At 36.5% G+C, this 25131-nt stretch overlaps 1 protein-coding gene across 1 annotated transcript in view; it reads left to right on the top strand.

The window, feature by feature from the left end:
- Nucleotides 1-25131, top strand: part of LOC118754087 (putative vitellogenin receptor) — a 62484-nt gene that overhangs the window by 550 nt on the left and 36803 nt on the right. The window lies entirely within an intron of this gene.

The raw sequence follows: 25131 nt of genomic DNA on the forward strand, positions 1-25131 counted from the left end.
AGAAAACACTCGAATTTATAGGACCATGTAAAAAAATTAAATTTTTTTATATACCTACGAACATTTTCATGGCCAATGTTATAATGTAGATTAACTATAAAAAGCCTTTAATTGAAATAGCCTATATAGAATATAGGTGCTAAGAAACATAAAAACTCGATAATCGTACACTGAATACATGAGCTTTACCGATGGTCTTATTTCTACCTACGAAATCTCTGCCAGGGGTGCATAATCTTCTTTATGATCTTGCAACTACAACATTGGAAATTTGGAAGCATATATCGTCGTTTAAAGTACAAAACCGTGCATCAACAAAATGCAAAACCGCGTATGTGAGGTTGCATAAATTATTTTCTAGAGAGCAAAAGCACTCATATTTCAAAATGGTTCTCTTTTTTATAAAGCAATCGCATTTCTGGCTAGTATATTTCAGAACGAATGGATAAAGATTGAGCCAAGAGCTTGTATGAGTAAATCCAATTTTTGGCAGCAAATGTCAGTTACGCGGTTTTGCAGAATGACGATACGCGGTTTTGTACTTTAAACGACGATTTGTATATACATAGTAAAATAGACATGTTTTTTTGACAAGTTGGCAACCCTAATCGGAAGTATTTTCAAACTTATTCTTTCATAAAACTTATTCGTTTGATACTCATATTTAAATATATCATTAAACATATCTTGTGTATAAGTTAATAACTAAATTCGACCTTTCAAACAGGTGGCAACCCTTTTAAAAAGTATTTCAATTTAAAACCTTCTTGAATCTCATTCCTCTGACGTTGGGATGCATATTTGAATTAAGTGATGATTTAAATTGAATTTGACATTTCAAATACGAGGCCGCCCTCCTAAATAAAGTTTTAAAATAAAGCCGTTTCAAACTCATTTTGGTTAATATATACCTTTTTGTAATTAACTTAACTCATTAAATAATGTGAACTTAACTTTTTAAACCAGTGGTGAAAAGGTCAAATACCTCGGAGATAATCTAAGTTACGTTTTCTCAAATAGCTTTTAAAATTTATCTGCCCTTCAAAAATATTTTCCAAAACAAAATCTGTATTTAAAACCTACTTGCGAAAACGGTCCTAAATGTTCAAATTAAAGATTTATTTCCACTCTTTCGTTTGGCACACATATTTTAATATTTCATATAGCTTGTGCATAACTTAATCAAATTCTACTTTTCAAACCGATGGCAATCCTCTTCCAAATAGTTTCAAACTAAAACCTTCTTAAACATCTTTCGTCTAAAAACCCATATTTTTATTTTAAATATGTAGCCTACCTTAATAAACATTATTTTATTTCGACAGCCATATTTTAATACAAAATGCATTATGTGACATAATTTATGTCTGACACATTTTGAAGAAAGAAAGACTACCAAAAAGTTAGAAAACTCATCCATTTCATTAACCTTATTAAAATTGAAGATTGTGTAATTTTTTTTTACTTTCAAAGGTAATACATAATTCGCGGCTATGTTAAGTTAGGTTGACTGCTACTCTGTTTACCAGATGTATAGGGTCACAATTTAGCCATAAGGTTCATTGTGATATCACTAGCGTGACCTGATGTGCACAACATCTACTTTTCCATGTTAAGGATCCATTCATTTTCCCGTACACAGAGAAGACGGCCGTGAATAATCAAAGATTTTTAGTTATGGAAATGGAGAATAAGATAAAGATGATGAAAATTAAAGGAGAGAGTGAAATAACTCTTAGCAGACGACGTAAATATTAACGTCAGGCAATAACTGTTACCAAGCAACTTAAAAAATTAACGTTGGCTTATAACTCTTATCGGCGAAACAAAAAATATTTAGCTCAACCTTAAAGAAACTAGTGGGCCAGGAGGGCCTGTCGATGGCTTTTCGGTCGAACATAGGGTCAAAATTCCAAACTAATAAAATTTCTATACCGAACTATATTGCGTTTGGTGGCCAAAACGCTGGCAAAAAACTGACGTTTCACGTCTGAACAAGGAGCAATAAGAAGGTTTCGTACCGCGGCCTAAGAGTCGATCCTAGGCTGGACCCCACTTCAAGCATCAGCATCTTTGCAAAAAGGAATTTGCAAATGCAAAATTCTGACAGTACTTTTAAAAACATGGTTTACCTGAACTAGATCCCAGATATGTACAGTGGTACACAGACGGATCAAAAATGGTGGGCAGAACAGGAGCGGGTGTCTTCGGACCAGGTAGCAAACTTCCTATTGCAATGGGTACTTGGTCCACGGTTTTTCAGGCTGAGATATCTACTACCAATCTCAATTTCTGCAAAACTGAACCGTGAAAAGGGTTTTAAAGGCGCGTTTATAGTTATATTTTCAGATTGCTAGGCGGCCATAAAGGCCCTTTCCAATAGGACGATCACTTCCAGGCACATCAAGGGGTGATTTGGCACTATTCAACTCTTGTCGCCAAATAACATGGTATTACTGCTGGGTACCAGGACACTGCAGGATCGTGGGTAACGAGGCCGCCAACGATTTGGCAAGGGATGGCTCATCTTCCGTACTTGTGGGACCGGAACCGCTTTGCGGACTCAGAACGCAGTAAATCTTGGGGAGAGGTAGACTTTTAGTTATCATTTCACTAGGAAAGACATACATCTTCTGAACAGAGTCGATATCAATTTGCTTGTGGGCTATCTGACGGGCCATAATCATCTGCGCTCTCACATACACCGGATTGGTATTTCCACAGACAGGGATTACCGTCATTGCCTTGAAGACGAGGAGACGTCAGAGCACATTATGTGTGCATGTGTAAGACTGCAAAGCTTGTTATTTAGCTTAGAGTCATCGCTTAAAGTTGAGATGCAGCCGGGGTCGAGCTTTTACACTGTACCTTTCGCTCACAAAGAGAACTATTTTCGAAAACTTATTACAGTGGTATCTGGCTGGAGTGAACACCCGATGCTACGAACACCTCGAAAGAGTGACCATGAAAATTTTTCTATTGAGTACTCTATAGAGTGAACAATTTTGAGTCTTTGTAGAGTGAACAAAATTTAGAACCAATTCATTCCAAACTTAAAACTGTAACGAAAACTTAATAACAAAAACGATAATCCCTTCGCCAGGCCGATCCCGTAAATCCCCGTATAAAAGGTTCTCAACTCGGAGATTCGGCAACTAGTGAAGTGGGAAGACCATCTGAAGACTTGTAACTTTGCCTCTGGTGTGAGCACACTTTGGTCAACCGTGAGGTCACTGTCCGACGAAGCATGACGACAAAGTTGAAATATTTTTTGGCGACCACGCTTCGTCCGACCCGGAGCGATGCGCGAGCTATTTTAGCCGACAGTTCATACTGCATCTTCCGGCGGACAAAGCCAAACGTAGAGTGACCAGAAGGCTGCACAAACTGCCAACACCAAGTGGGGAGAGTGGTTCCACTGCTTAAACCGGGGAAACCCTCCAACAAAGGAGAGTCTTCTCGCCCGATAGCTCTCCTTTCCCCGTTTGCGAAGACACTAGAGACCTTCTACTCCCGCACTACACAAATAACTCAACCCCAGCGAAGCATCAACATGGGTTCCATAAAGTGCACAGCACAACAACAACAATTGACGCCATAAACAGCCAGATAACTCGTGGCCTTAACCGAAACCTCCCATGTGAGAGAACTATTGAAGTAACGCTACCAGAAGACAAACGGTCGGCGGCGAATTACCTGAGTGGTCGAAACTCGTCAGTGATATTTAGAGACAAATCGAGCAAACCTTGGAAAATAAAACAGGGAGTTCAACAGAGTGGTGTCCTTTCCCACTACTGTTCAACTTTTACATTTCTAAGCTCCCTCAACCACCAGAGGTAGTCTCGATTGTCTCTTATGCTGACGATTGCTCAATAATGGTTATCTCGCCGAGCTTTCTCGCTTCGTCACTGCACGGAGCCTAACCCTCTCCCCTATAAAATCCTCAGCAACGCTTTTCACCACTTGGACGAAGGAGGTCAGACTGCAACTGGGTATTCTCGTCGATGACGAACCAATTCCGACGTTGAATAACCCGAAGGTCCTCAGAGTAACCTTCGAAGGTCTGCTCTCCTTCTCGGCGCATACAACCGCAATTGTCAATAAAGTACAAACCCCCAACAAAGTCCTCAAGTCGCTAGCCGGCAAACAAAGAAACGTTGTTAGCAACGTTCAATGCAATAGGCCGGCCGGTTCTCAACTATGCAGCGCCTGTGTGGTTACCGGGGACTAGTAGGACGCAGTGGATAAGCTGCAGACCTGCCAAAACACTGCACTCAGAAAGCGACAGGATTCCTTCTGATGTTGCCGCAACATCACCTGCGCGACGAGGCACATATGCTCCCGATTAAGGAGCATAATACAATGCTCTGCAAGCAATTCCTAGTAGGGTGTTATCATGTTAGCCCCCAAAAAGACATCTGATTGCGGAAGAACCCTCGCCACGGCACGTCAGAAGGCATCTATATGAACTGACGGACGAAGTCCGGGGTTCATAAAACTATCTCTGAACCCAACAACTTACCGACAGGCCTTGAACGAAATTCAAAGAGAGCCAGTCCCGAGTTATATAGACTATCGACCTGTGAATGCCGTTCTGGGCACGCAACCACCTGACGTGGACGACACAGAGCTTCGTCTGCCTCGGGAGAATCGGACCACATAGCCCAACTTCGATCGGGCTACTGTAGCAGGTTGAACTCATACCTGAACAGAATAAATGCAGATGGGCCAAATGAATTCCCGTCATTCGGAGAGACGCTCCATGACACGCAGCATCTCTTCGCATGCCCACTGAACCCCACCCGGATAATGTGTCTGGCCTTATGGACAGACCCCATCGAGGCTTCACGATTCCTGGGCCTACCGCTATAGCGTTTACGACAACGATACAACAACAACAGGAAACATGTGTTGGCATTAAAAGACGCACTGTGCAATAAAATTGATTGTAAAGATCAAAAAACTCAATCTGGATATAGTGAAGAATCTGTTTTCTATGAACTGGTCTTGCATTAATTAGTTCACTCGACCCAGATAGCACTGTATCAAGATTTTTGCCTAGTATCATTTTGGCTGGAGTGGAGTTTGTCGCAAGAAGGACGCATCAGGAGCTTTGCTGGGGTTAGAGAGACATTCTCCGTACCCATTTTGTTTTGGACGTGCTTTTGGCCAGCATTCGTCAGCACACCGCAATGTTTTTTTTTCCAATTTTTAATTTATGGAGCCAAATGATATTTAGAAATCCATAATAAAACTCTGTTCACGAAAAGTATCCAGTTATGCCAAGAATTTTAGATAGATTTAATTTTTTTTCGATTTGCAATACAAAAATCACTTTGTTATCTTATTCATGTCATTATGCCATTATGTATGTACAAGTATGTATATTCAAAATTAAGATTTTTGTTCACATTAAATTATCAAACTATTATTAACTTGGTTCGCAATTATTTCTTGTGCATAATCATACATTTCTCAACGAAGCGTTCAATCTAAGCACCAAGTTACAGTATCTAACGCATTTTTATGCATTTTTTATGAAATACTAGTTGGCAATAAGCATACATATGTATGTACGTTTGTATGTTTCTTCCTATGCTGCATACCACTAACCATTTTAGCACTAATTTCTACACGAAATCTCCAGTAGTAGATAGTCAATCTCTGTATTTTGTTTGAGAGGCGTGTTGCGTTTTTTCGTACCCGTCCTTTGTGGTTTGTGGTGAATTAAGAACTGCTGCCGCAACAAAGGTAAACACACCAATTTATACTTGGAAGAAGCTTCAAAATGTTTTTTTTTTATACTTTTTTTCGCGCGCCTATTTTCCAAAACAAACTTAAAGCTGTGCCATAAAACCATAACACAACAGCACAAACAATGTAAGATAAACATACCAAGTAACAACATTTATTTATTTCTTATATTTTTTGCAAACTTTTTTTTTACTACATTTTGGACGATGCTGAGCTAATCGGTTTTAGGTTGTCAGTTTGAGTTGCTGTCATAGAGCTTGTTCTTATTGTTATTGCTGTTGTTAATATGCGCGAGAACAGAAGTGTTGATACTTGCCGATCCTCAAGCTCTCACACCCCTCCCAACTCGACTCCCAAGGGTGGCTGCAAAATAAATGCGATCATCAGTGCTGGTGGATAAGAAACCAAACGACTGACCGTCGCGCCGCCTGATGGGCTGATTGATTGACTGGTTATACCCAAAGCTCGACGCTCAGCGCATGTTGATTATTTATGTATGTATTTGCAGCAGCTGATATTAGCTAGGTACATACATGCATACTTACATCTACAATTGCTGCACAGCTTCTTCTTCAATTGAATTCGAAATTTGCATAGATCACAGGTGTCGCGAGAAATATCATAATCGAGTTTACATATGTACGTACATAAATATGTATGATCGCCACTAAGACAGCTAGCAATATGAGTTTTTTTTTTTACATATGATCTTCAATCAATTAAATTTGCGAATATTCTTTTTATTTATACCCGAGCGCACTTGTGCACAAGGGTATATTAACTTTGTTCACATAACGGTTGTTTTTAACAGCCAAAACGAATCGAGATAGATATAGACAAATGTATACTTAAATGCTCAGAATTAATAGAGAAGTCGATTAAGCGCTGTCTGTGTCCGTCCGTCTATACGTCCGTGTACTGCAAAACCCGAGATATCGAAATTTGGTATGTAGGTTTTCCTTTATCCAAGGTAGGTTGGTATTGAAAATGGGCGGAACCGGACTGTAAGCACGCCCACTTCCCATATAACGGTACTTTCGAAAAATTAAAGAACTGCGATATTTGGTAAAAAATAATATTAATATGAAATTTTTGGAAAATGGGCGTGAACCCGCCCACTTATGATGAAATGTTGTATCTCACTAGCCGCTTCACCAATCGTTGCCGAACTCAGTACGAGCCTTGCCTAGGGTCTAGCTAAGAAACCTGTTGAAAATCTTTGAAGTCTGGCAATAACCGCCCCCACTTCCCATATAACGGTAATTTACAGAAACACGAAAACTGCGGTAAATCAGTAAATCGGTAATCGATGTCTGCAATTACTACTTCGCATAATATTAGATCATTATAAATATTTGGACAACGGGCGGGGTGCCGCCCACTTATGACCACAAATGTGTTTCTCGGTAACCGATTTATCAATTTCAACCAAATTCGGTGCACTTAATAACCTTGGTTCAAGAAAGGAATTCGTTGAAAATTATCAAATCGGAGTAAAATTACCCCGTTTTCCGTATAACGTAAATTTCAGATATATGAAAACTGCAATATTTCAAGAATATCCTAACAATAAATATATAAGACTGATATATTATTTTAGGAATTGGCTGCAGCCCCGCCCACTTTATGACTACTAAGGAATATCTCAGTAACAGATTGTCCACATTGGGCGGTTTAGCGCACATTTGGCGATTTTTTTTTTTGGATATTTGCGCGTGAAAATTTTCAAGTCAATATTTTGTGAGCTATAATGTAAATGCGTCGAAACACGGGATAAGTAAGTTATGGAGCTAGAGCTTTAATTTTGATGTGGCAACACTTTTTATTGTTATTGATTGTAGCTCATCGAACATTTGCCTATATTAAACCACCGTTTGTGACAACTCCCGCTGAATGTGAAATTTGCAATCTCATTTGTGGGAACAGCTGATTTCGCTCTATTATAGATTTTATTTTATTTTTAGCGCCGAGGGCTTATAAGCGGATTTTGCGATTAATCAATTAATATGAGTTATAATAAATTTTTTAATTGCGCAGTCCTATTTGGAAATGTGTTAATACAAATATTTTTCAAAAGTGTGAATATATTTTTAAAGAAAATTGTTTGTACATCACTATCATACAAGTGATTTGTGTTTTTTATTATTACCCTGATGGCATTATATCCGTTTTTTTGGTTTTAAAAACTAATTTATAACAAGATCTCATTTTTTAAATAAATTATTTTCAAAAATGGCTTTTTCTTTCAGAAATGGCTTTGTTCTTTTTAAACAATCTGGACACCATGCTCGGTAACTTTTTTATCGATTTCTACCAAGCTATGCTCAATTATACCATTAAGTCTAATAATAATAATAGATTGGCGCTTACACATATGTTAGTGTTTGGCCGAGCTTCTCCTCCACCATTAAGTCTAACTCAGCATATTATCGAAAACGTTTGAAATAGCGAAAAACACTTCTGCTTATCATGCAAATGTAGTTTAGAGAAAGTTGAAACAACGATATTTGATTCCTGCACCGGGTATAAAAAGTACGGTTTCGCCCGAACTTATACTTCTTTACTTGTTAATGTCGGTTTTATTAGATTTTCTTTTTAGCTGTCAACTTTTCATGTTCAGTGATATTTTTTGTTGTATCCAAAATGCATTAAATAACCACACCTTAAAAGAAAAAAAAAGAAAAAAAATAGTAGGCAAAATAACAACAACAGGGAAATACCTTGCATTAAGTTGAACAATAAAGTAAATTTAAGCCGGTATTCCGCCGTTAATAATTACTCACTTAAAACATGACACAGAAATAGCAGCTAATAAATGAACAGCGTTTTATTAAAGAGTACGGGGGAGTGGGAAATTATTTTGACTTCCATTCACCTAGTAGTGGCCCGAAGTGATTCTTGTGCATACGGTTCGAATCGTAGCTAACTACGTCCGGATATTTACAACCACGTATCCTATGGGTAGCGACGAAACTCCCGTTTGGGAGCGACCTAAAATGAGAAGGCGTTAAAATTCGCGTGCGATGGGTTTGGGTCTCGCCACGTTAAAACCCCGCCCAATGAAAAATACAAACATGCCTGGGATGAGACCCCCCTCTTTTGATGACGACCATGGCAAACGCATAAAGGACTATGATTTGAATACCCGAACCCTTAATGAGGAAGGTGCCTCGGCCCGGCTGGTTGATCCTCGTAATGACAAGAGCTGACATCACCATCATCGCCATCCAATAAAGGTGATGGACGGGATAAGGCAAGGTAAAGGAGCGCAAATTCGGTGTTAGATTTGTGGTGGGAGAGAGACTCCGTGGAAGTACGTTCAGCCACCCATCCGCATCAAAGTGAGATTCTTCAACATCTCGCTCATCTCCGCCCATTCCGAGGGCCAAACATCGACTCTGAGCACTCTCTTGTTGCAGCCAAGATACGCACCCGCCTATGTGCAGCAAAAAATGTGCGCCCAACAACGCAAGGAAACCTTAACGTCGAAAAGCTGTAATGACGACAGACCGCCAATTCATTCGCCCCTTGATCCTTACAGCTGCTTTCTGCGAGCACTCTTTAATAAACCGACATACGTGAGCAGTGGAACCACAGTTCCTGCTAAACAAGTATAGCCGCCGAAGAAGTAGTCGCATTTCTGCGAGCCAGAAAGAACCACGAAGCCGCATTTGCCGCATTAAGAAGAGAGAGGCCGAAATACGTGAATGCGAAGCGCTTGTGATCCTTGCCGACAAGAAATACGCCCGAAAATTTTATCACAGAGTTAGGTGACTTATGGAATTTGGTATCCTTGCGGAACTAATACGGCTGACCAAAATTACGTTGACAAATATCACCAGCTCCGTCAGAATTGGTAAAGATTTTGCCGAGCCGTTTGATGCCAAACGAAGTTTCAGACAATGTGTGTGAATCGCTCTGGCACAACACTTTACAAGAGCGGCGTATGCCGATGACCTCGACATTCTCGATAAGAAAAAGGGCTATGTCTGTTCTGCCTTCCCGGGATTAGATAGAGAAGCAACGCGAATGGTGAACGAGCACAAAACGAAGTATTTTCTGGACTGGACTGAGTAGGCAATTAAGAAGTAAAGTCCTCTTTCGTCGTACAAAGATCACACTCTATAAGTCAATCATCATACCTGTGCTGGTGTGTGGTGCGGAGGCATGGTCAATGACAACATCCGATGAGGCGGCATTTGGAGTATTCGAAAGAAAGATTTACGGGATTTTGCGCCTTGCCGATGGTGAATACCGCAGAGGAGGAGGAAACGCGATGCTGGTAACAGATGAAGAGGAAGGCCTCCGCTGCGTTAGAAAGACCAGGTGGAGAAGGACTTGGCTTCACTTGGCATTTCGAATTGGCGTCAGTTGTTTTGGACTCGGCCAAAATCGCTTAGGCGGTTACAGCGCCAATAAAAGAAGATGAAGATGATCAGGCACACAAGAACCGTTGGTTCAGCTTTAAAATGTGTATGTATTCTTATACTTATATACATATAAAGTATTCTTATTACTTATCATTATTTCTAGCGGAACTACTTATTCTGAAATGACCTATCATGAATTGCATATTTTGGCTACGCCACTGCTTTGTCGCCTTCTCTACTTGCCATTAGTGTTCTTAATCTAGTCAATATTTTTCCTTTTTTATGTCTCTTTGGTCATAATGTTTGCATTTAAATACACTTTTAGCAATAAGCAAGACTCAATGCGGATGCAGAAAATGTGATTTCAAAATTAGAATACTGAAAAAATTCTTATATGCCAGAACATTTAGCCAATTCCATATTGAAACTTATGTGTAACCCATCAATCAGACATTCAAGAAGTGCAATAATTTTTCATAATTAGCTTAAACTGCAATTAAATGTTTCTATGAGTTGTCTAAATTAGACAACAAAGTAGTAGACTATCTGTGTGAACAGATATTAACGTTCGATATTTTATGAGTAACTAGTTGATGTGTATGAAGATAGAATTGCAATTAATTTCTTGCCGTGATTAATAGCATGCATTATAGTGCCATTTTTGTATCATTTCTAGTGTTTATGTAAATAGATATGTATGTACATATATACATACATACATATTCATATGAGTAAATACATAAATATGAGGCACAAACCGAAGCAAAGCTAATGTGTATTTTTCTTCAGAGTAATCATAAAATTTGCAAAGATCAGTTAACAGACAATGCAACACCTTATTTTATGGCTATAACCATTTCAATTTCAAATGGGATTTTTACTTTACTTCACCACAGTTTCTTGCAGTGAACTAAAATTTAGCTTTAGCTTGATCGAAAATCAAATTACGAGTATTTTACATTTAGAACTTGTAATAGGGGAATTCGCTCTTCTGTGTATTAGTTGTATGTTGTGTAATTGTAACTATATGAGCGTGTGATTTGTTGTTGCTAGCGGTACATCAAATACACATGCAACAACAACCACACGCACACACCAGTTGCACTTACGCAGGATACAGCGAATACACAGAAGCGCGAATTCCACTAATATATATGTAAATGAGGCCATCGTAGTGATGCCATCCTGTTTCCTGCTGGGTGAATTAAATGTGAAATAACACAAATTTGCTTTATTTCATTTCTCGTTGAGCAATAAGACCAACTTTTAAACTTAACAATTGAGTAATAAAGCAAAGTAGTGCACATAGGTAGTCACCCAGTTACATTTGACAAAAAGTAGTACATGAACAAGTTAAATGGACGGATTTGTAAGTCTACAATTTTGAAAGGGCCCAAAACCTGAATAACTTTATTTTAAAATGAAAATACCGAAGTTTTGGAAATGACTAATTTCGTATAAAATAAAAAAAATCTTAAAAAAACTGTTGGGGCCTAGATCAAGTTGTTTGGGCTGAACACATAGCAGACGGCCCCAACTATCCCTAATTTATAAATATTATTACTGTTATTATTTCATAATTTGATCATAAATTCATTTTAGATATGTTCCCTCGTTTATAATAAATCAACTTTTGTTAAACAAATATATGGTATTACTCGACTGAAACTGACAGTTGATTTGACAGATGTGAACTGAAAAATATTGAATGTGATACAGAGATCCCACTGATCTCTTAAACCATAGTACATTTAATTCTTGGGAAATTCTCCTTACTTCTAGAGAAACTGGCAGCCCCTTCGACAGTTGTAGTTAGGCGAAACTATTATATTAGATGAAAAATGTAGCTCAAAATTACTGTACTAGTACGGAAGGTGACAGACAAACTGAGTCCTTCATCCCGGATATATAAACAAGAAGAAGCGAAGCACCTTACTAGGAACAAAGAAAGAATTATTACAGTTCTTCTTATTGGCCAGGTAATGAATCACTTGTCTGACATAGCAATTGCTACCTCTGACCGGTGTAGATTACATAGATCACGAAGAACATGAAACAGCAGCTCGTATTATGTCTCACTGTAAAGCCCTCACTAAGACCAGCCCTCGTTTCCTAAGATCACCGTGCCTAGAAGCACATGGCCTAAATGGCATTCAGACAAATGACCTTGTGAGGTTCCAAATAGTGTTTGTTAAAATGCATCATTCTCGGTAGCTGTAACTGGGTGAACTGCTCTCTACTCTAAATCAAATCTAATCGAATAACACTACGGCCATTGGGAATTCCACGTAGTTTAATGTACACAATTGTGGGAAATTAATCGTACTAATAAAAGAGAATGAATTCGTTGCGTCTTATTAAAAAGCGACTCCAAGCTCATCAAAAGAATAGTCTCCAGCTGTGTAGCACTCATTTGCCCGCAGTATTTATTCCAGCGCAACCACACCTACATTCGTTAAATGACCATACCATTTATGTATGTATGTACAGTAGCGGCCACCAAAATCCAGACACTGATTAACCGCGAGAATACTTCTCTGTATTTGTATAAGAACATTAGTCAATCCTTAAACAAATCCCAAAAAATCAGTTCTGCAGATTTTCATAAAGTTGTTAACGTTTTTTTATATTACAGGCATGCTTGGCTGAGCATTAAAAGTATTTTCGTATTGTTACTCCTTTCCATAAATCTTATGGCACCATTCGTAAAAAATTTAATAGAGATTAAAAAGCTTTATTCATATATTTATCTTCCATAAAAAGCTGGCACCAAACAAGAGGTGTTAAAGAATGCAGTGTTCGTGACTTGAAATCGTTGCAGTCACATTCACTGACTAACACTTTTTAACTGCAGCCAATCAATCACATGTTTGACTAAAGACTGCAAAGTTGAAGTCATTAGTCTTTTCTGTTATTCATGACTAATTAGTCATTTTTGTAGTCTGAGGTGAATAATGAAAATCTAAAGCAATTAAAACTCCAGTAGTACATAAAATATTTAGAAAATGTCAATGAATTCCAGTAACTTGCTATGAAATAAATTTGTATTTATAATAGGTACATAATCTGAACATATTATGTAAATGAAAAAATAACAAAGGGCAAATCTCGCCTTCTTGCTAGTATTTAGAATGCTTTTCACTCAAAATATTACGCTTACGCCGCCTTCCGCTCTTACGTAAGGTAAAAGTAGGATCCACCACGGAATCGTTGAAGGAAAAATCATTTATCATGGAAGAAATTTTTCATATACTTAAGTATTTTCTTTTTGTAAATGAAGAACGGTTTAAATGCAAACTAGTCATTTCCGCTTGAATATTTTATTGAAAATGAAAACATTTTAACATATGTAAGTCAATTCAATACATACAAAATATAATTTACTACTTATGTATGCGTAAATCATATTGCTACAGTTGGGATGTATGTAGATCAGTATAAAATCTAACAAACTCTACCTTAGCCCAAATGTAATTTGAACATTCTGAACGAAAGACCTACAACACCAACTTTTCTTGCACAGAAAGTGAAAAATTGTTCCAGAAATGGACAGTTCACCCTAACAATAAACGATCTTGAAGTTGAAATGATCAAGCCTTTTTCTGGCTTAGAATTAAAAGTCAGGGTTTTCAGTGAAACGATTTCTCATCTCAACATGCGGACGTCCTTCTCATTCCTACCATTAGGTTTTTTTTAGAGTTTTGTTCACATTTTTTTGACATTACCTTTGGTTTTCATGCAGAAATAAACCAAAACCGGAACGCGTCCTCGGTCTCTGAAAAAACATCAAAGTACTGCAAAAGAATGCAATCCAATGGCTGAAATCAAGTGACTAACAAGAAATGACTAAAAAATTGATTTATGAATCATAAATCAAAAAATAATAATAAAGACTGATTTTTTTAGTCTTAGTCAGGACTAACAAACAATGATTGCATTCACTCGGGACTTCAATCAAATGAAAAATTTAGTTAAAAATGATTGCATTTATAATTTGAAAACAAAATCGGTCCCCTTTACAAATACTACCAGTATTTAACTAAGAGTTTTGGGTGTAATGAGAAGGAGTAGATAACAAAACAAAAATACTTTACAGGCGCTGCGAATAACGCCAGAAATTTGCAAGAAGGTATGTAATATGAAAAAATGTCAACAACTTTATGAAAATCTGCAGAATTTTCATAAATTTGCGCTAAGTTTGCAGAACCGATTTTTTAAGGTTTGTTTAAGGATTGACTAATAGATGCTGCCGGAAAGAAAGTCGCACTAATTTTTTTATTTTTTCAATTGGATTTTTAATTTATTGAATGTTTGATTATACTTTTTCACATCGCCTACTATAATATTAAAAAAATATATACTCATTTAGCAGTAAATTCGAATTTTCAAACAGGCGGCAGTCCTTCTCAAAAACTCTATAATTTTTTTGTTTATTTTTATCTTTTTAAACCATCCAAGCATTATAGCGAACAAATCAAAATCATCGGTCAAGCCGATTTCGAGTTTTAGCAAGACTAACGGACAGAAATTCATTTTTATATTTTTAGGGCTTTTATTCGTTGAAGGTATTGGTAATTTTTTAAAATAAAGAAATGCTTTGCCCAAAAAAACTTGTGAAATTATAAAATATTTAATAAAAAAAAAACATGTAAAATTTAATGAAAACCTCGAGAATTCACGGAAATTTTGTACAAAGTTTGCAGCTCTTATTTTTGGAGTTTTCACGCGTTTAATCAGTGGCCGGACTTTGGTGGCCGCTACTGTAAGTTGTTTTTATAATTAAAAGCAAACTCTATTGTATTCTCACATAGAAGTATACATTGAACTCAGATTATTCACTCTAAAACTAATACTATAAACGTATGCTATGAATTTGTTTATATATAAGCTCCAATTTTTGGCCATTGTTAGCAAATAAAATATTTTTTCGTGCGATAAGCAAAAAAAGCGGGTTTAACGCACTGCCCCATCACTTACCCATAAATACGAGTATTTTCTTATTTCCAAATTATTGATTTCTTTGGGTGGGAAATTTAACGCTTCATCTGCTTATTTTAACAAAAATATTATAATGATTCTGATTTATGGATTTCAGCGGCCACCAATGATGTTTAACTATTTCGTTGGCTATAATTTATGTATTAAGATATGATGGGATAAACCAAGAGGTTATTAGATGGCAGAATGCTTGGGTGTGTCAGTACGCGCAAAAAAGTGAATGACGCAATAAGATCAAGTTCTAAGTTTCTATATTTAGTTTTAATTATTGTTAGCAATTTTGTAGTCTAAAATGAGAATAATGAATGTTTAAAAATTGGCCATTCGCAAAAGCAAAAGAAAGTAAATTATTGGAATCAAGGCCGTATTTAGGGGGCGTAGGATTTTAACGCACTCAAAACATGAAAAAAGTCAAAAAAAGCACATATTTTTTAATGTTGTTATGTATTTCCTTTATATATGTACACTGTGCATATCCAATTAAAGATATAAAAAAATACATGTTCTTCTTCTTATTTGGCACTACAACCGTTTGTTGGTTTGGGTCGAGACCAAAATGCTTCTCCAATTGCTTCTCTCCTGTGCAAATTTGCGCCAGTTGGATATCCCGAGCGCAGACAGGTCCTTCTGCACTTGGTTCTTCCATTGCGTTCGTGGGCGCTGTTTCTTTTGTTGTCCACCCATGGGTGCGGAGTCGAAGGATCTTTTCACCGAAGCGTCGTCTCATCCATGCGTACAACACAAGCCAGCGCAGTCGCTGTATTTTTATGCACTTAATTATGTCCATGTCGTAAAAAAAGCTCACACAGTTCGTCATTCCATCTTCTCCGATACCCGTCGTCCACGAAAACAGGGCCGTAGATCTTGCGAAGAATAGTTCTCTGGAAAGCCCCCAAAGCCTTCTCATCTTTGTTCGACATCGTCCAAGTTTCTGCGCCATATAAAAGGACGAGCATGATGAGAGATTTGTAAAGCGTGATTTTCGTTCGTCGAGAGAGGGCTCTGCTTTTCAATTGCCCACCGAGCCCAAAGTAGCACCTGTTGGCAAGAGTTATTCTTCGCTTGATCTCCAGGCTGACGTTGTTGGCGGTGTTTATGCGGGATCCTAGGTAGACAAAGTCCTTCACTACTTCAAAATTATATCTGCCAACAGTGACGTGTCGTTCACCGCTAGACCAACCTCTTTAGCTTCTTTTTCTAAACTGGAAAATGCTGCGGTTACGTCCCTTTTTTTCAGACCTACGATATCGATATCATCTGCATACGCCAGCAGCATCGCTCTTTTGCCATATACGGTGCCGCTCAGATTGGCAGCTTGGCAGCCATACATACAGTGTTCAAAAAATTATAGCCGAACCGCTTTTTGCCAAGTTTTAACGTATTGTTTTTGTTGTTATTGAACTTTTGTTATTTTTTTTTATACAAAAATATAGTTCATCCTTTAACAAAACCCGTGTAAATCCAAATTTGTACAAGTTTCGAACGTTTTAAAAATTCTAAAAAATCAATCGACATTTTTAGCCATTTGAAACGTCTACTTTATTCTACTAGAATCCAATGGGCTACAAAACTGCATACTCAGAATTTAATTATAAACCTCGAAATTTTAATGAAAATTTTTTTATTTTTTTTTTAATTGCATATATTTGCATATTTTGCATATATTTGCAAAATTAAAATAACCAACTTCTATCTAGCTTTTTTGGGGGTATTCGATAACTAACTAACTTTTACCTAGCTATGAAAAGCTAACTTTAAGTTAGTTGTAAAGTCGTGCAAGAGTCATGCAGACTCTTTTTTTTCTGAACTTCGCACATTCTTTTTCGTATTCAGGACAATTAAAAGGAAGATCGAAATTTTACATTATCATTTTGGAGTTATGCCTGCCGGTGTTCGAATATCGGACCACCTACACACGGTACTCTGGAAACAATTTCAACCCTTACCGATTCCTGTTGCTACTATTTCGGGGGACCTCACTGAATATTTTCCAAAAAAAAAGAGCAAAATTCCTCGGGCGCTTTTTTTCTATGGTAACTTTTACTAATGCAATTATTACACAGGCCAACAAAAATTGGAAAAAATTGGTTTCCTAAAATGTTAAAGCTGTTTTTGATAGACTTTTTGTGCTGATTACGAATCTGTAAGTACAAATTTTCCATCAGTTTTAGATTTTGAGAAAAACATGGTCAAAGTATCAAACAATCGCGTTTTTCGCAATATTTGAGAAGCCCTAGCAAAAAAAAACAAAGGGGGATAGAACCTTCCACTTGGGCTTAAATCTAAAGCTAGAACTCTCGGCTACTATCCCTTTAAAAATACCATTCGTGCACCTTGACTTGATGGTCACTTAAAGTCATTTGTTGAATAGCAAAAAACTGAGATTGGCGAAGATTATTGTACACTGAACAGAAGATGGTTATGATTTGAGAAACTATAATTTCATTTTTACAATTTTTATTGGCACACGCGAAATTCATTCTAAAATTGTTATATACGTGAAGAAAGTTATATATATGTGCCTAAGGAATACTCTGTAAAAGTCTTCCACGCCAATATTTAATTACTTTTAAATAATATGACTTTTAAATTAAGGTGCACGATTACACTTTTTAGCTAACTGTGTATGGTACTACGGAGCGTATACGTTACTACACAAACAGGGGTAAATGAGAGAGAGAGAGAGAGAGAGAGAGAGTGGTTATCATGATAAAAATATAGTAAGGTATAACCGCTGAGAGTCACTTTTAAAATTCTTGACGTTTCCAAACAATTTAATTTTTAAATTTACTCACAAACTCACACACACATTTTCATTTTCAATCTCAAGCAACAACAATTTCGAACAATTTCAATTTTTCATTTTCACTTATATATGATTTTAAAATGTTGGCAAACTTCAAAAAAAAATCATGGCCGACAAATTGAGAGAACGGTTCTACCTTGCTATGTTTTTATCATAGTGGTTATTATTAACCGACTTCCAAAAAAGGAGGAGGTTATCAGTTCGTCGGAATATTTTTTTTTTATATATGTTACCGCATAACTTTGGACCACGTTAACTGATTTCGATAATTCTTTTTGCATCGAAAAGGTAGTGTCTCAGAGGTGGTCCCATACTAATCTGGTTAAGATCCGATAAGTGGATCATGAGATATATATATATATATATATATATATATATATATTTTTTTTTTTAATGAGAGTTGAAGTCGGCTTTTTTTTTGCTAAAAATTACTTGTTATTTTTAAAGTATATATTTTTTATACCCGAGCGCACTTGTGCACAAGGGTATATTAACTTTGTTCGCATAACGGTTGTTTGTTACAGCCAAAACGAATCGAGATAGATATGGACAAATGTATACATAAAGTTCTGAACACATTGAAAACGACGAACTTCGGGCCAAACGCTTTGTCGATGACGACATGATTTTTTGAACGCGGCAGCGACATCATGAATTTGTATGAGTTTGACATAAAATAAGAGGAAGAATCTTATCTGTCGCTGGAAAAATAGAAATAGATCTAATCTGGCCACAACCACAGTCGTCGCGCAGCCGGGTCGTCGCCAAAATAATTATCTGCATAAGAGTATGTGTTAAAATAATTTGACAGCTGTGATCCGTAGCTCGTCGTTTTCATTGTGTTCGGGCTATAAATGATCAGATCGCCAATATAGTTGTAGTAACCACAATTACTAATTTACAAGTGTAGCATTCTCTACCGGCTTCCACCAGACAAGGGTTCCGTGAAACAAGATAAGGAGAGCAGGTGAGGGAGAACACCACTACTCCGCCGCGACAGTTCTGTCACAAAGTAAGCTGTAGATAAGCCTTATTTGTTTGGTTTCAATCCCCAGATTATGAATAGACTTGACTATTGCCTCTGGAGTGACATTGTTGGAGACCCCTCGATAACACAGGTCTGCAAAAAAATGGGTTCGGAATGTTCTATAAAAGTGTAGTGTCATTTCCGAAGTAATTTTTTGCGTAGAATCCGAATCCGGGGTTTAAATTGCTCTATCACGTCAGGACTTTGAGATATTCTAACCTAAAAGTGCAAAAAACGCTGTTTTTGCCCATTTTTGAGGTTATGTAGCTACGAAGATTTTGCTCTTCATAAAAAAGTAGACGTGGTATTTTAAAGCATAAGTCTTCCTCTTTTAAATGCCGTTGAGTTTGCTCAAATATCTTAATTTTTCACTGAGATTACGCATTTTGAAGTCTCCATGTTTGTGAATTTTTCGATATTCGAAAATCCATTGAGATAACATGAGACGTGATACGGTCGATTACATTCACTCAACGGCATTTAAAAGAGGAAGACTTATACTTTAAAATACCACGTTTACTTTTTTATGAGGAGCAAAATCTGCGTAGCTACATAACCTCAAAAATGGGCAAAAACAGCGTTTTTGCACTTTTAGGTTAGGATATCTCAAAATCCTGACGTGATAGAGCAATTTAAACCCCGGATTCGGATTCTACGCAAAAAATTACTTCGAAAATGACCCTACACTTTCCTAGAACAAAACGTTGTTGACCTGTGTAATTATCCTGAAAAGACAACTTGTTCGCCAGTAGATATAAAGTGCCCAATGTTTATCTTCCCCAAACCGGTAGCGTTTCACTTGTACTCCCTGATATATAGAATCAATTATTTACTGGTTGTAGGGTTGTAGCTTGGAATCAGCGCTTAACACTATGCATAAGGTCCAACTTGTAGATATTGCGTGTAACACTGCCACGGTAAGAGTAAGGCGCACTGCTTTCTGTTTCAAGCAAGAAGGAAGCAGTCGACTGCCTACCAATGTAAGTACTACAGCTTAGAGAGGTAAATATGTACTCCGGCAGCCAAGCGGAAATCAGTGATCTGGCATTACTCATGGTGCGATCGAAACTGGTCGAGGGCTGCCTGACTTCACGGCTATTTCGGTACCAGGATACAGTGATATAGCAGGAATTTTGAAGATTAAGTGGATAGTTAGGGCAACCTTGAGATAATCTCTCCTAATAGTGAGGATATAGGAGTTTCTGTGCAACATATTTATTACTACTGGGCAGATGGATTTTTGTCGGTTGAACGGAGCGAAAAACCGCGATCTGTAAAGTTGCAGTCTATTTGACCAGTAGCCGACCGAAGGTGGCGGTAGCTGTTTGGAGCAAGACAAGGTGAGATAATCTTAACATTCCTTCTCAGCTGCCAGGCTTTCGCAAGCCTAAGTTACGTCTTAAATCTCTCTAAGCCCATCCCCAGATATTTTGAAAATAAAGGACATGCGCATCTACATACATACCTACATACGTACTTTAATGTCAGGCAAATACTAAATAACTAACTTACATATTCCACGGGCTTATAAATTTAACTAAGTACAATGATCATTATCATTTGTAATTAAAATAGCGCCAAGTAACTAAAATTAATGTCAAAATGAACTTATGCCTATTCTTGGTTGCGTACGTAGATATGTACATGCATAGGTACATTAGGGCGTGTCAATTTGTTTTGACTGTGCGCGAATAGTCTAAAATCAATTAGGAGTTTGACAAATTGCAAAAATAGATTTCAAAGAAAATGTGAGAATTTTTGTTGTTGCACACTCTGGTGGAAGTTCTAAGCGAAAGATAAGCGCATAAATGGATTCCGCATACCAATAAACCAACACGGCATGTTTTTGTACAAAATTTAAGCCCTTCTTTACGACACTACAGCAAAATGCTAAGAAACTTATTTTCGAAATTTAGCAAACTCCAAATTGATTTTAGACCCATGGTTTCTTCGGCAAATTTACTTAGAATTACACGTAGAATCCTTCTGTCTCATAGGCGCATAGTCGAAAAAATCTCCCATGCAAATTGATCCACACTAATATGCATATGTATATACATGTTGATGTAAGTATATTTTCCCCTTAGATAATTAAACTTGTCATGCTACTGACTGACCTCTTCTTCAACGTCAACTGCTACAAGGGCAGCAAGTGCTTGTTTTAGCGCACAAAAGTCTTATTTAATTTTTTATTACACTTTTCTATTGTTTTCGGCTTACTTAATACATTTTATTAGCATTTAAGAGTCGTACAAAAATTAAAAAGAAGCCTAAGTTTTAATTTGCAAATGTATCTAATGCTTTGTTGCTGGCGTATTTTCATTGCTAACCTTGTAAATAATTGCATTAGAAGCGTAAGAAAAATATGTATAAAACTCAATTGGCTAGAACATCTTAGGTTTAGGCTGTTGCGTTGCAAATTAATTAACTAATGTTTGGTAACCTAACTATCATGCAGATTAAAAAAATTAAGCTGAATTCAACTGATCGATTGGTAATTGTTTCAACTTTATTCTCAACGGAGATGAATCAAACGAGTCCACTGGTGGACTTTGGAAACTAAACAAATTATGGTTTGAAATATCTAATAATCCCAAATAAAAACTATTCAATAGGAAAAACAAAATCGTTTACTACCCATTAACTATGGCAAACAAAATTATAAGCAAGTGCTGTTGCTCTTAAAACAATAACGAAATTGTGTTTAAAAATTGCAGGCCTTGCTTATGTATACCAAAAGCAAATTTACTCAATCGTAGTTGTTGCAGAGTAACAACATAATAACGTGAAATATATTCATTAAAAGTAATTAAAATCCAAGTTTAAATTAAATCAGAAATAAAATGAGAAGATAAAAATCTTGAATCCAAACTACTAGAGCGGGTCGGAATTTTTATTTTCATTTCATAATTTGGTAATTGTTTTATGAGGTCAATTCCAAGCCTTTAATATTAATATTATTCTTTTATTTTAAGCGGAAGAGCCAGAGCATCGATCCCCAAGTGTAAGAAAGCACATTGGGCGGAGAATACAAATCCTTGTTACGAATTCAAGGTTTTGGAAAACGGTTTGGTTGTTATTATAAAATTAAAACGAAAACCCCGATGTCTTTCAGTAGATAATTGTGGTATTAGATTTTAAAAATATTTGCAAATAACTTTATCTGAACATGTTTACTGAACATGATTACTACCAAACGTTATTTTGAAGTCTGCTGAATGTCAGTTTTTTGATCATAACTTACGATTTTGGGTGTGTATTTGAAATTATGTTAATGCCAAAATTACTTTTTAGACCTGTTCTACAAGCTCTACTACATACCATAAAAAGTAAAAACAACATTTTTTTGAAGTGAAACTTCTTTAGCGGCGGTTGGTTAATTGGGAGCAAATTGGCACGGAAATGACTGTGGCGGAAACAAGTGCTTCTTGAGCGTATGCACCTGGCATTAATTTAACAAAAACTTGCTAATAATAGGTTAACGACTAATAGTCTTATTCATAAGAAATAAAGTAGGTCTAAAAGATTTGTAAAATGACCTTTTCATACAATTCTCAGTTTATTAACTTTTTTTTAAAGCTACTTTACTTTTTAAGAACAAGGCCATATCACTTAGAAAAAGACCAATACAATAATGAAAGTAAAGGTGAGGATAAAGGCAATGGTAAAAATAAAAACAAAAACAAGGATGCGTAAAGATAGAGGCAAAAATTAAGATCAACACTTAAACTTATACTCACTCACTTATATAAGGGCAATCGTGAAGGCGAACATGTAGCTGAAAAAAATGATAAACATAAAAGTAAAAACAAAGATGAATATAAAGAAAAATATGAGGATGCGGATACCGATAAAAGTACACATGAAGATAGAGGAAGAACGATTAAAATAAAGGGAATTATAGAGAAAAGGATATAGATAGAGACACAGAAACTCAATCTGGGAACTATATACTTCGGGATTTTAGAGATTTTCGGGTTTCTCGGGACTTATCGATATAATAATCGATATTTTTATTGGTTTTATTTTCGAAATTTTTTTCGGTATTGTTACAGATTTTGCTATCGATATTTTCGGAACTTACCGATATAATCATCGATATTTTTAACGATTTTGTTATCGATATTTTTTATTGATATTATTATCGATTTTGTTGCCGATATTGTTATGGATTTGGCTATCGATATTTTTATAGAATTTGTTATCGTAATTTTATCGATATTTTTCGATATTCTTCGAAAATTTTTTTTTTATAATCAAAATTTAATAATATTTAATTAGTACCTAATTAAAGCGTTTTTTTCATTATCAAAAGAAGCATTTCAGAATTATCAATCAGCATCCCATACTTCATACTTCATTTCCAGTGTAAACAAATTTGGAAATTATTTGCGACTATGCTTCCACCAAAGGGTCTTCTTGTCTGGGTATAGGGGTACCTGTAAATATTTCTCCATTTCTAAATCGTTGCCTTTTTTCTTTTACGGTCGCTGCCTTGTCTACCAATCTGGAATCAATATCAGAGCCGTTGGCGATTTCCTCAAAGCATTGGCAAATATCCTGGTGGGCTCGCTCTTCAATAGAAGCTTTCACTAGAGTTCGGCCTTTTTCATATGATTCAATTGGTTTCTCCATGCTAACTGTTCTATATTTTCGAATTAATTCATCAACCCTGTTTTTATACCCGAGCGCACTTGTGCACAAGGGTATATTATCTTTGTTCAAATAACGATTGTTTGTAACAGCCAAAACGAATCGAGATAGATATAGACAAATGTATACATAGATGCTCAGAAATAAGAGAGAAGTCGATTAAGCCACGTTTGTCTGTCCGTCCGTGTACACGATATATCGAGCAAAAATTTGATATCTCAACGAAATTTGGTACGTAGGTTGCCCTTTATCCAAGGTAGGTTGGTATTGAAAATGGGCGGAATCGGACGGTAACCACGCCCACTTCCCATATAACGGTACTATATAAAAATGAAAAAACTGCGATATTTCAGTAGGATTTTGGTAAAAAATAATATTATTATGAAATTTTTGGAAAATGGGCGTGACCCCGCCCACTTATGATGAAATACCAATAGCCAATAGCCAATCACCAATCGTTACCAAACTCGGTACGAGCCTTGCCTAGGGTCTAGCTAAGAAACCTGTTGAAAATCTTTGAAACCGGGCAAAAACCACGCCCACCCCTGCTTATCATGCAAATGTAGTTTATAGAAAGTTGAAATCACAATATTTGATACCTGCGCCGGGTATATAAAGGTCTGTTTCGCCCGAACTTATACTTCTTTACTTGTTAGCTTTATTGATGTTAGATAAAACGTGACTGACAAACTATTGCAACAATGAAGCATTTAATGATGCGGGAAGGCGGACGATGTGCAAAATAGTTCGATTTTTATCACACCGCGTTAAACCATGACCATTTTGAGTAGAAGTTTACAGGTTGAAAAGAATAATTAAATTGCCGAAAATACGGGAAAATCTTCTCCCGGCGGAATATTTTAAATTTAGTGCAAACATCATCCCGGCAAATACGGAACATTTGGCAACGCTACAAGTTATTATCTGTAATTCGACATACATATGTATATTATCATGATCTACTTTTGGGCTTCAACAATTTAGTGTTAAAAAAATATAAATAAACAAAGCAAATAAATCTATTATACCTTCTCGTTGAAATCAGCGTAAAAATTTCTATCAATCGGCATTTTTGGATATTTTATAGCTAAACGGTAGCTATTCTACACTTGCTCCAGAAAATTACTCAAACGAAGGTTTAGTATGAATATTTAGTATGAAGAATTTTAGGTTTTACTAAAAATATAACTTGAAACTCTAGAATGAGCAACATTCTGCACAAGTAAAGAAGCCGATTTTATGTGTGGGAGCGTGAAGACTGTTTTATTACAAAACCTTTCTATTATTGAATCATGATATGTAAGTATGTATGTATATTAGTATGTACTCCATCTTTAATAAGGAATAACGGCATCTAGTGACCGCCAGATGACGCGTGTAGCGCATTGTTTAGTTGCTGCTGCATCCACTGCTTAGTAGAGGTCGTTGTATGTTTCCGGCATAAATTTGAAACTTTGCCAATACTATACTACTTAACAGAGCTGTAAAACTGTGAAATCATTTGAAATTAAAAATCATCAATT

The sequence above is a fragment of the Rhagoletis pomonella genome, unplaced genomic scaffold, assembly GCF_013731165.1.
Source record: "Rhagoletis pomonella isolate Grant_MI unplaced genomic scaffold, Rhpom_1.0 Rhpom_scaffold_00002, whole genome shotgun sequence".
Lineage (NCBI taxonomy): Eukaryota > Metazoa > Arthropoda > Insecta > Diptera > Tephritidae > Rhagoletis > Rhagoletis pomonella.